Source organism: Arachis ipaensis, chromosome B6 (assembly GCF_059453495.1).
Source record: "Arachis ipaensis isolate K30076 ecotype BB chromosome B6, ASM5945349v1, whole genome shotgun sequence".
In the NCBI taxonomy this organism is placed as follows: domain Eukaryota; kingdom Viridiplantae; phylum Streptophyta; class Magnoliopsida; order Fabales; family Fabaceae; genus Arachis; species Arachis ipaensis.
In genome coordinates, this window is record NC_142441.1 from 107,514,337 (window position 1) to 107,524,780 (window position 10,444).

At 38.1% G+C, this 10,444-nt stretch overlaps 1 non-coding gene across 1 annotated transcript; it reads left to right on the forward strand.

The window, feature by feature from the left end:
* Window positions 1-4,507: 4,507 nt before the first annotated feature.
* LOC148562226 (small nucleolar RNA R71) lies at window positions 4,508-4,615 on the forward strand. The gene has a single exon (XR_015887488.1). It is a non-coding gene; the product is annotated as a small nucleolar RNA R71 (small nucleolar RNA).
* Window positions 4,616-10,444: the final 5,829 nt, after the last annotated feature.

Below are 10,444 nucleotides of genomic sequence, written 5' to 3' on the forward strand. Positions count from 1 at the left end.
GTACTTTATGAGTCTTGGCCGTGGCCCTAAGCACTCTGTTTTCCAGTATTACCACCGGATACATACATGCCACAGACACATAACTGGGTGAACCTTTTCAGATTGTGACTCAGCTTTGCTAAAGTCCCCAATTAGAGGTGTCCAGGGTTCTTAAGCACACTCTTCTTTTGCTTTGGACCTCGACTTTAACCGCTCAATCTCAAGTTTTCACTTGACACCTTCACGCCACAAGCACGTGGTTAGGGACAGCTTGGTTTAGCCGCTTAGGCCAGGATTTTATTCCTTTAGGCCCTCCTATCCACTGATGCTCAAAGCCTTGGATCCTTTTTATTACCCTTTCCTTTTGGTTTTAAGGGCTATTGGCTTTTTGCTCTTGCCTTTTGGTTTAAAGAGCTTTTGGCTTTTTCTGCTTGCTATTTTTTTCTTCTTTCTTTTATATTTTTTTCGCCATTTTTCTTTTCTCTTCTCTTTTTTTTTTTTCGCAAGCTTTTGTATTCACTGTTTTTTCTTGCTTCAAGAATCAATTTTATGATTTTTCAGATTATCAATAACATTTCTCCTTTTTCATCATTCTTTCAAGAGCCAATATATTTAACATTCATAAACAATAATTTCAAAAGACATATGCACTGTTCAAGCATTCATTCAGAAAACAAAAAATATTGTCACCACATCAAAATAATTAAACTAGTTTCAAGGATGAATTCGAAATCATGTACTTCTTGTTCTTTTGTAATTAAAATATTTTTCATTTAAGAGAGGTGATGGATTCATAGGACATTCATAACTTTAAGACATAGACACTTAAATACTAATGATCATATAGTAAAGACACAAACATAAATAAACATGAAGCATAGTAAACGAAAAACAAGAAAATAAGAACAAGGAGATTAAGGAATGGGTCCCCCTTAGTGAGGGTGACGTCTTCCTCTTCTTGAAGAACCAATGGTGCTCTTGAGCTCCTCTATGTCTCTTCCTTGTCTTTGTTGCTCCTCCCTCATAGCTCTTTGATCTTCTCTAATCTCAGGGAGGATGATGGAATGCTCTTGGTGCTTCATCCTTAGTTGTCCCATGTTGGAGCTTAATTCTCCTAGGGAAGTGTTGATTTGCTCCCAATAGTTTTTTGGAGGGAAGTGCATCCCTTGAGGCTTCTCAGGGATTTCATGGTGAAGAATTTCCTCATACTCTTGTTGAGGTCCATGATCTCTTGTTTGCTCCATCCTCTTCTTAGTGATGGGCTTGTCCTCTTCAATAAGGATGTCTCCCTCTATGTCAATTCTAGCCGAATTGCAAAGGTGACAAATGAGGTGAGGAAAGGCTAACCTTGCCAAAGTAGAGGACTTGTCAGTCACCTTGTAGAGTTCTTGAGGTATAATCTCATGAACTTCTAATTCCTCCCCAATCATGATACTATGGATCATGATGGTCCGGTCTATAGTAACTTCAGACCGGTTGCTAGTAGGAATGATTGAGCGTTGAATAAACTCCAACCATCTTCTAGCTACAGGCTTAAGGTCCAGTCTTCTCAATTGAACCGGTTTGCCTCTTGAGTTAACTTTCCATTGAGCTCCTTCCATACATATGTCCATGAGGACTTGGTCCAACCTTTGATCAAAGTTGACCCTTCTAGTGTAGGGGCGTGCGTTTTCTTCCATCATTGGCAAGTTGAACGCCAGCCTTACATTTTCTGGACTGAAATCTAAGTATTTCCCACGAACCATGGTAAGTCAATGCTTTGGATTTGGGTTTACACTTTGATCATGGTTCCTAGTGATCCGTGCATTTGCATAGAACTCTTGAACCATTAAGATCCCGACTTCTTGAATGGGGTTGGTGAGAACTTCCCAACCTCTTCTTCGGATTTCATGTCGGGTCTCCGGATACTCATTCTTTTTTAGCTTGAAAGGAACCTCAGGGATCACTTTCTTCTTGGCCACAACTTCATAGAAGTGGTCTTGATGGACCTTTGAGATGAATCTCTCCATCTCTCATGACTCAGAGGTGGAAGCAATTGCCTTCCCTTTCCTCTTTCTTGAGGTTTCTCCGGCCTTAGATGCCATAAATGGTTATGGAAAAATAAAAACAACGCTTTTACCATACCAAACTTAGAAGGTTTGCTCGTCCTCGAGCAAAAGAAGAAAGAAAGTAGTAGAAGAAGAAGATGGAGGTGTGTGAATGGTTCGGCCAAGGGGGTTTTAGGTGGTTATAATGTGTGAAAAGGAAAGAGTGATGGTTTGAATTTGAGTGGGTGGGTGTAGGTGGGTTGTATGATGGTTTTGGAGGAGTAATAGAGGTGATTGGTGGAGGTTATTTTGGGGAAGAGTGTTATGGAAAGGTGTGAGGAGGAGAGGAGAAGAGGTGTGGTACGTGGGGATCCTGTGGGGTCCACAGATCCAGTGGGGTCAAGGACTTAGCATCCCTTCTCCAATTAGGCGTGCAAAATGCCCTTAGAGTGCATGTCTGGCGTTAAACGCCAGCTTGCTGCTTGTTTCTGGCGTTTAACGCCACTTCCATGCTCTGTTCTGGCGTTAAACGCCAGTCTGGTGCTTGTTTCTGGCGTTTAACGCCAGTTTGATGCTTCTTACTGGCGTTTAAATGCCAGTAAGGTCTTCGTCCAGGGTGAGCTATTTTTAATGCTGTTTTTCATTCTGTTTTTGATTTTTCAGTAGTTTTTTTGTGACTTCACATGATCATCAACCTAAAGAAAACATAAAATAGAAATGGAAAATAATTAAATATAGTAAAATAACATTGGGTTGCCTCCCAACAAGTGCTTCTTTAATGTCAATAGCTTGACAGTGAGCTCTCATGGAGCCTCACAGATGTTCAGAGCATTGTTGGAACCTCCCAACACCAAACTTAGAGTTTGAATGTGGGGGTTCAACACCAAACTTAGAGTTTGGTTGTGACCTCCCAACACCAAACTTAGAGTTTGACTGTGGGGCTTTGGTTGACTCTGCAGTGAGAGAAGCTTTTCATGCTTACTCTCCATGGTTACAGAAGGAGATCCTTGAGTTTTAAACACAAGGTTGTCCTCATTCAGTTGAAGGACCAACTCTCCTATGTCCACATCAATCACAGCTCTTGCTGTGGCTAGGAAGGGTCTTCCAAGGATGATGGATTCATCCTCATCCTTCCCAGTGTCTAGGATTATGAAATCAGCAGGGATGTAAAGGCCTTCCCTTTACTAACAGGTCTCTACTTGTCCATTAGCCTGTTTTCTTGAGTTGTCTGCCATCTCTAAAGAGATTCTGGTAGCTTGCACCTCAAAGATCCCAAGTTTCTCCATTACAGAGAGTGGCATTAAGTTTATTCTTGACCCCAGGTCACACAGAGCCTTCACAAAGGTCATGGTGCCTATGTTATAGGGAATTAGGAATTTACTAGGATCCTGTTTCTTTTGAGGTAATTTATGCCTATTCAATGCATTCAGTTCATTGGTGAGCAAGGGAGGTTCATCTTCCCAAGTCTCATTACCAAATAATTTGGCATTCAGCTTCATGATTGCTCCTAAATATTGAGCAACTTGCTCTTCAGCAATGTCTTCATCTTCTTCAGAAGATGAATACTCATCAGAGCTTATGAAGGGCAGAAGGAGGTTCAATGGAATCTCTATGGTCTCTAGATGAGCCTCAGATTCTTTTGGTTCCTCAAAGGGAAACTCCTTATTGGTCACTGAACGTCCCAGGAGGTCTTCCTCACTAGGATTCACATCCTTCTCCTCCTCTCTGGGTTCAGCCACACCAAGTAAGGTAATGGCCTTGCACTCTCTTTTTGGATTCTCTTCTGTATTGCTTGGGAGAGTACTAGGAGGGGCTTCAGTGACTCTTTTACTCAGCTGGCCCACTTGTGTCTCCAAATTTCTAATGGAGGACCTTGTTTCATTCATGAAACTTAAAGTGGCCTTAGATAGATCAGAGACTATATTTGCTAAGCTAGATAGATTCTGCTCAAAATTCTCTGTCTGTTGCTGAGTGGATGATGGAAAAGGCTTGCTATTGCTAAACCTGTTTCTTCTACCATTATTAAAGCCTTGTTGAGGCTTTTGTTGATCCTTCCATGAGAAATTTGGATGATTTCTCCATGAGGGATTATAGGTGCTTCCATAGGGTTCACCCATGTAATTCACCTCTACTATTGCAGGGTTCTCATGATCATAAGCTTCTTCTTCAAAAGATGCCTCTTGAGTACTGTTGGATGCAGCTTGCAATCCATTCAGACTCTGAGAAATCATATTGACTTGCTGAGTCAATATTTTATTCTGAGCCAATATGGCATTCAGAGTATCAATTTCAAGAACTCCCTTCCTCTGAGGCGTCCCATTACTCACAGGATTCCTTTCAGAAGTGTACATGAACTGGTTATTTGCAACCATGTCAATGAGTTTCTGAGCTTCTGCAGGCATTTTCTTTAGGTGAATAGATCCACCTGCAGAATGGTCCAATGACATCTTTGATAATTCAGACAGACCATCATAGAATATATCCAGGATGGTCCATTCTGAAAGCATGTCAGAAGGACACTTTTTAGTCAGTTGCTTATATCTCTCCCAAGCTTCATAGAGGGATTCACCTTCTTTCTGTTTGAAGGTTTGAACATCCACTCTAAGCTTGCTAAGCTTTTGAGGAGGAAAGAACTTGGCTAAGAAAGTCGTGACCAGCTTATCCCAAGAGTTCAGGCTATCTTTAGGTTGAGAGTCCAACCATATTCTAGCTCTGTCTCTTACATCAAACGGGAAAAGCATAAGCCTGTAGACCTCGGAGTCAACCCCATTGGTCTTAACAGTATCACAGATCTGCAAGAACTCAGTTAAGAACTGAAAAAGATCTTCTGATAAAAGTCCATGAAACTTGCAGTTCTGTTGCATCAGAGAAACTAATTGAGGCTTTAGCTCAAAATTGTTTGCTCCAATGGTAGGGATTGAGATGCTTCTTCCATGTAAATTGGAATTTGGTGCAGTAAAGTCACCAAGCATCTTCCTTGCATTGTTATTATTTACGGCCATGTCTCCTTCTTTTTCAAAAATTTTTGTCAGATTTTCTCCAGAGAGTTGTGCTTTAGCTTCCCTTAGCTTCCTCTTCAGAGTCCTTTCAGGTTTAGGATCAGCTTCAACAAGAATATTCTTATCCTTATTCCTGCTCATATGAAAAAGAAGAGAACACAAAAGAAAATATGGAATCCTCTATGTCACAGTATAGAGATTCCCTATGTAAGTATAAGGAGAGAAGAATAGAGGAAGGAAAAGATAAGAATCCAAACACAGAGGGGAAGAGTGGGTTTGAATTCTTGGGTGGAAGAGAAGTGTTAGTAGATGAATAAATAATTAGAAGGAGATGAGAGAGGGAAAAATTCGAAAATTAAATAAAATAAAATAAAAATATTTTTGTTTTTAATCTAAAATTAAAAATTAAAATTCAAAAAATTAAAAATAAAATTAAATCAAATTAAAATTTAAAACAAATAGTTAATCAAAAAGGGATTTTGAAAAAGAGGAAGGTGATTTTCGAAAATTAAATAGAGAACTAGTTAGGTAGTTTTGAAAAAGATATGATTGAAATAGTAAACTTTTAAAATCAAACAAAAAGTTAAGTAGTTAATAAAAAAAAGATTTGAAAATTAAATTTTGAAAAGATAAGAAGTTAGAAAAGATTTTGAAATTGATTTTGAAAAGATGTGATTGACATTTATTTTGAAAAAGATTTGAAAAAGAAATTTAAAAAGATTTGATTTTTGAAATTAAAGTTGATTACTTGACTAACAAGAAACAGAAAGATATGATTTTAAAATTTAAAGATTGAACCTTTTTTACTAGGCAAGTAACAAACTTAAAGTTTTTGAATCAATCACATTAATTGTTAGCATTAATTTCGAAAATATGAAATAGAAATAAGAAAAAGATTTTGAAAATAAATTTTTGAAAATTTCGAAATTATGAAAGAAAAATTGAAAAAGATTTGATTTTTGAAAAAGATTTGAAAAATATAGAATTTTTAAATTGAAAATTTGACTTGACTCATAAGAAATAACTAAATTTTAAAAAGTTTTGAAAAAGTCAACTCAAATTTTCGAAATTTATGAGTGAAAGAAGGGAAAGATATTTTTTTGAATTTTGAATTTTAATGATGAGAGAGAAAAACATCAAAAAGACTTAATGCATGAAAATTTTGGATCAAAACACATGATGCATGCAGGAACACTTTAAATGTCAAGATGAACACCAAGAACACTTTGAAGATCAAGATGAACATCAAGACTTATTTTTGAAAAATATTTAAGAAAAGAAAAACATGCAAGACACCAAACTTAGAAATTTTCAAACTTTAGACACTAATAATTCAAGAATGCATAAGGAAAACAAGAAAATATGAAGATCAAACAAGAAGACTTGTCAAGAACAACTTGAAGATCATGAAGAACACATGCATGAGTTTTCGAAAAAAAATGCACAAATTTTAAAAACATGCAATTGACACCAAACTTAAAAATTGACACAAGACTCAAACAAGAGACACAAAATCATTTTTGGTTTTTATGATTTTATTAAAAAATTTTGGGTTTTTTCGGAAATTATTTTAAAAAAAGAAAAATAAGGATTTCAAAATTTTAAATAAGAATTCCAGGAATCATGCAATGTTAGTGTAAAGCTTCAGTCTAAAGAGATTAGACAGGGCAAAACAAGCTTCAGCAGGACATTATATACAACAGCCAACTTGATGAGAATCAACTAGCTCCTGTGATGATAAAAGCATCATCTGAAACACTAGAATTCAATCTTTAAAAATTCTGAAGACATAGAAAAAAAATTTTTTTTAAATATTATTTTTTTTGAAAATTTTCGAAAATAAAAAAGAATAAAAACAAAAACTTAAAATTAAAATAAAATTACCTAATCTGAGCAACAAGATGAACCGTCAGTTATCCAAACTCGAACAATCCTCGGCAACGGCGCCAAAAACTTGGTATGCAAAATTGTGATCGTTCATTCCTTGGTAACGGCGTCAAAAACTTAATACGCACGATCATAATCTTAGTTCTTTGTCACAACTTCGCACAACTAACCAGCAAGTGCACTGGGTCGTCCAAGTAATAAACCTTACGTGAGTAAGGGTCGATCCCACGGAGATTGTTGGCATGAAGCAAGCTATGGTCACCTTGTAAATCTCAGTCAGGCGGACTCAAATGGTTATAGAGTTTTGATAATTAGAATATAATTAAAATATAAAATAGGATAGGAATACTTATGTAATTCATTGGTGAGAATTTCAGATAAGCGTATGGAGATGCTTTTGTTCCTTCTGAACCTCTACTTTCCTACTGCTTTCATCCAATCCCTCATACTCCTTTCCATGGCAAGCTGTATGTTGGGCATCACCGTTGTCAATGGCTACTTCCTGTCCTCTCAGTGAAAATGGTCCAAAATGCGCTGTCACCGCACGGCTAATCATCTGTCGGTTCTCGATCATACTGGAATAGGATTCAGTAATCCTTTTGCGTCTGTCACTACGCCCAGCACTCGCGAGTTTGAAGCTCGTCACAGCCATCGCTTCCCGGATCCTACTCGGAATACCACAGACAAGGTTTAGACTTTCCGGATCTCAAGAATGGCCGCCAATAATTCTAGCCTATACCACGAAGACTCTGATCTCACGATCAGAAGGCTAAGAAATATGCATTCAAGCTTGTTTGTATGTAGAACGGAAGTGTTTGTCAGGCACGCGTTCATAAGTGAGAATGATGATGAGCGTCACATAATCATCACATTTATCATGTTCTTGTGTGCGACTGGATATCTTAGAGAAGAAATAGGCTTGAATTGAATAGAAAAATAGTAGTACTTTGCATTAATTCATAAGGAACAGGAGAGCTCCACACCTTAATCTCTGGTGTATAGAAACTCTACCGTTGAAAATACATAAGAACAAGGTCCAGACATGGCCGAATGGCCAGCTCCCAAAACGTGATCAAAGGATCAAAAGATAATCCAAATATTTCCAAAAGCTCAGATGCGTAACATGATAGTAAAAAGTTCTATTTATACTAAACTAGTTACTAGGGTTACAAAAATGAGTAAATGATGCAGAAATTCACTTCCGGGCCCACTTGGTGTGTGCTTGGGCTGAGCATTGAAGCTTTCACGTGTAGAGGTCTTTCTTGGAGTTAAACGCCAGTTTGTAACCTGTTTCTGGCGTTTAACTCTGCTTTGCAACCTGTTTCTGGCGTTTAACTCCATAATAGGGCAGAAGGCTGGCGTTGAACGCCAGTTTATGTCATTTAAACTCGGGTAAAGTATGGATTATTATATATTGCGGGAAAGCCCTGGATGTCTACTTTCCAACGCAATTGAGAGCGTGCCATTTGGACTTCTGTAGCTCCAGAAAATTCACTTTGAGTGCAGGGAGGTCAGAATCCAACAGCATCTGCAGTCCTTCTTCAACCTCTGAATTTGATTTTTGCTCAAGTCCCTCAATTTCAGCCAAAAATTACCTAAAATCATAGAAAAACACACAAACTTATAGTAAAGTCTAGAAATGTGATTTTTATTTAAAAACTAATAAAAATATACCAAAAACTAATCAATTCATACTAAAAACTATGTAAAAACAATGCCAAAAAGCGTATAAATTATCCGCTCATCAAAACCCCATTGTCTTCATTCAATTTGCGGCTCAACAAAGGTAGCAATATTGGGCGGGAGGATAAGAAGGTATTCGTTGTTGTAACTCTGTTCTGCCAGGATGGGGAACATCTGCTCACAATAGCGATTGGGAAATCGCGCAGTGTCCTTTGCGAGGAAGGCTTTCTCTTTTTCATCAACCTTTATAATCCTCTTAATTCTTTTTGTGGAGGGCTTTACTGCAGTTGAAGAAGGCTCTACCACTAATTCTCTTTTTGTTCCTCTCCTTGCTGGTGGTTTGGGAGTAGCTTTCTCTTTTTATTTATTAGTGGCCATCCTGAAAAGGGAAAAAAGAAAGTAACTTTGAATTCAAAGGAATAGAGTAAGGAAGAGGATGGTATAGGTGATAATCAATGCACAGAAAAGAAGGATGTCGTTAACACATGGTCATGACTACATGTGAAAAGTTCATCAAAGGAAATAAAGTAAGTGCATTTTTTGGTAATTAGATGCAGGATGTTTATTGGCATGCTGGCAAAGGCATGAGTAGCATAGATCAAGCATTAATTACTTAAATATGTTATCGCTCGTAACAAACTGTCCATCACGTTTATATTGACAATTATTTTCAATGAATAAAATATGAAAGGGGTTTTATGAGAAACAGGCATTAGAATAGTAGAATGGAATAATCTGGAAAAATGCAAAATGCCATATGGGCTTTTTCACAAACACATAGCATGCATGATGAATAAGCTATTGAAATTATTAAATTGAACATGCAAGCCACTCTTAAAAATTAATATATAATTACCAAACAATTTTGCAACAATCCACAAGCATATAATAAGGAACAATGACCCAAATAAATTTCTAACACCAATTAAAAGAAAAAGAAAGAAAAAGAAAACATGGATAAGGAAAGTAAAAAGAAAAGAAAAGAAGAAAACATAAAAATAAAAAGGATAATAGAAAAGTAAGGAAGGAAGAAGAAAAGAAAAACCTTGATAATGGTGGTGAGAGAGAAAGTAGAAAGTGAGAAAGAAGGAAGAAGGAAGGAAAGGGAGGGGAAAGAAGAAGGAAAAGAAAAAGTAGGATTTGGGAAAGAAAAAGATAAGATATTTTAGTAGATTAGGTTAAACTGTGCGGCGCAAGCGACGCATACGCGTGGGGTACGCGTTCGCACAGATGGTACTTAGATGGGTCGATGCGGTCGCATCGGTCACGTGGACGCGTGACATGATCGGTGCGAGTGGCGCGAGAGCAGCCTCACACTCGCACAACTCTCTGTTCAAAACTTATTATTGCCAAGTGGTTGGGTGACGCGATTGTGTGAGTCATGCAATTGCATGAGTGGTCTATATTGGAATGTGACGCGGACGCGTGGGGCACGCGTTCGCGTGGTCGGGTATGTGCGGCTGGCGCCAGTTTAGCACCACTCCAGCACAACTTTCGGCCATGCACCCTTTTTTACGTCGATTTTAGGTCACGCGTCCGCGTGGGTGACGCGGACGCGTGGGAGGCATTATTCCCAAATGACGCGTTCGCGTCATGGACGCGGTCGCCGTGGGTCGAATCGTGCCAGGGGCACGCCTCCAGCCACGCTCTCGCGTGACTTTCTGTTCGATTTATTTTTCTTTCTTACGCACCTGTGACGCGGACGCGTCGGTGATGCGGTCGCGTCGTGTGCGAAGTTTTTTTTTTCTAAAAATAAAAATATGCAAATGCAGATGCAAACTAAATGTGCTAATAAAGAGAAGAGTTATTGAAAAAGAAAACTAAGAATAAAGAAATGAACGATCATACCATGGTGGGTTGTCTCCCACC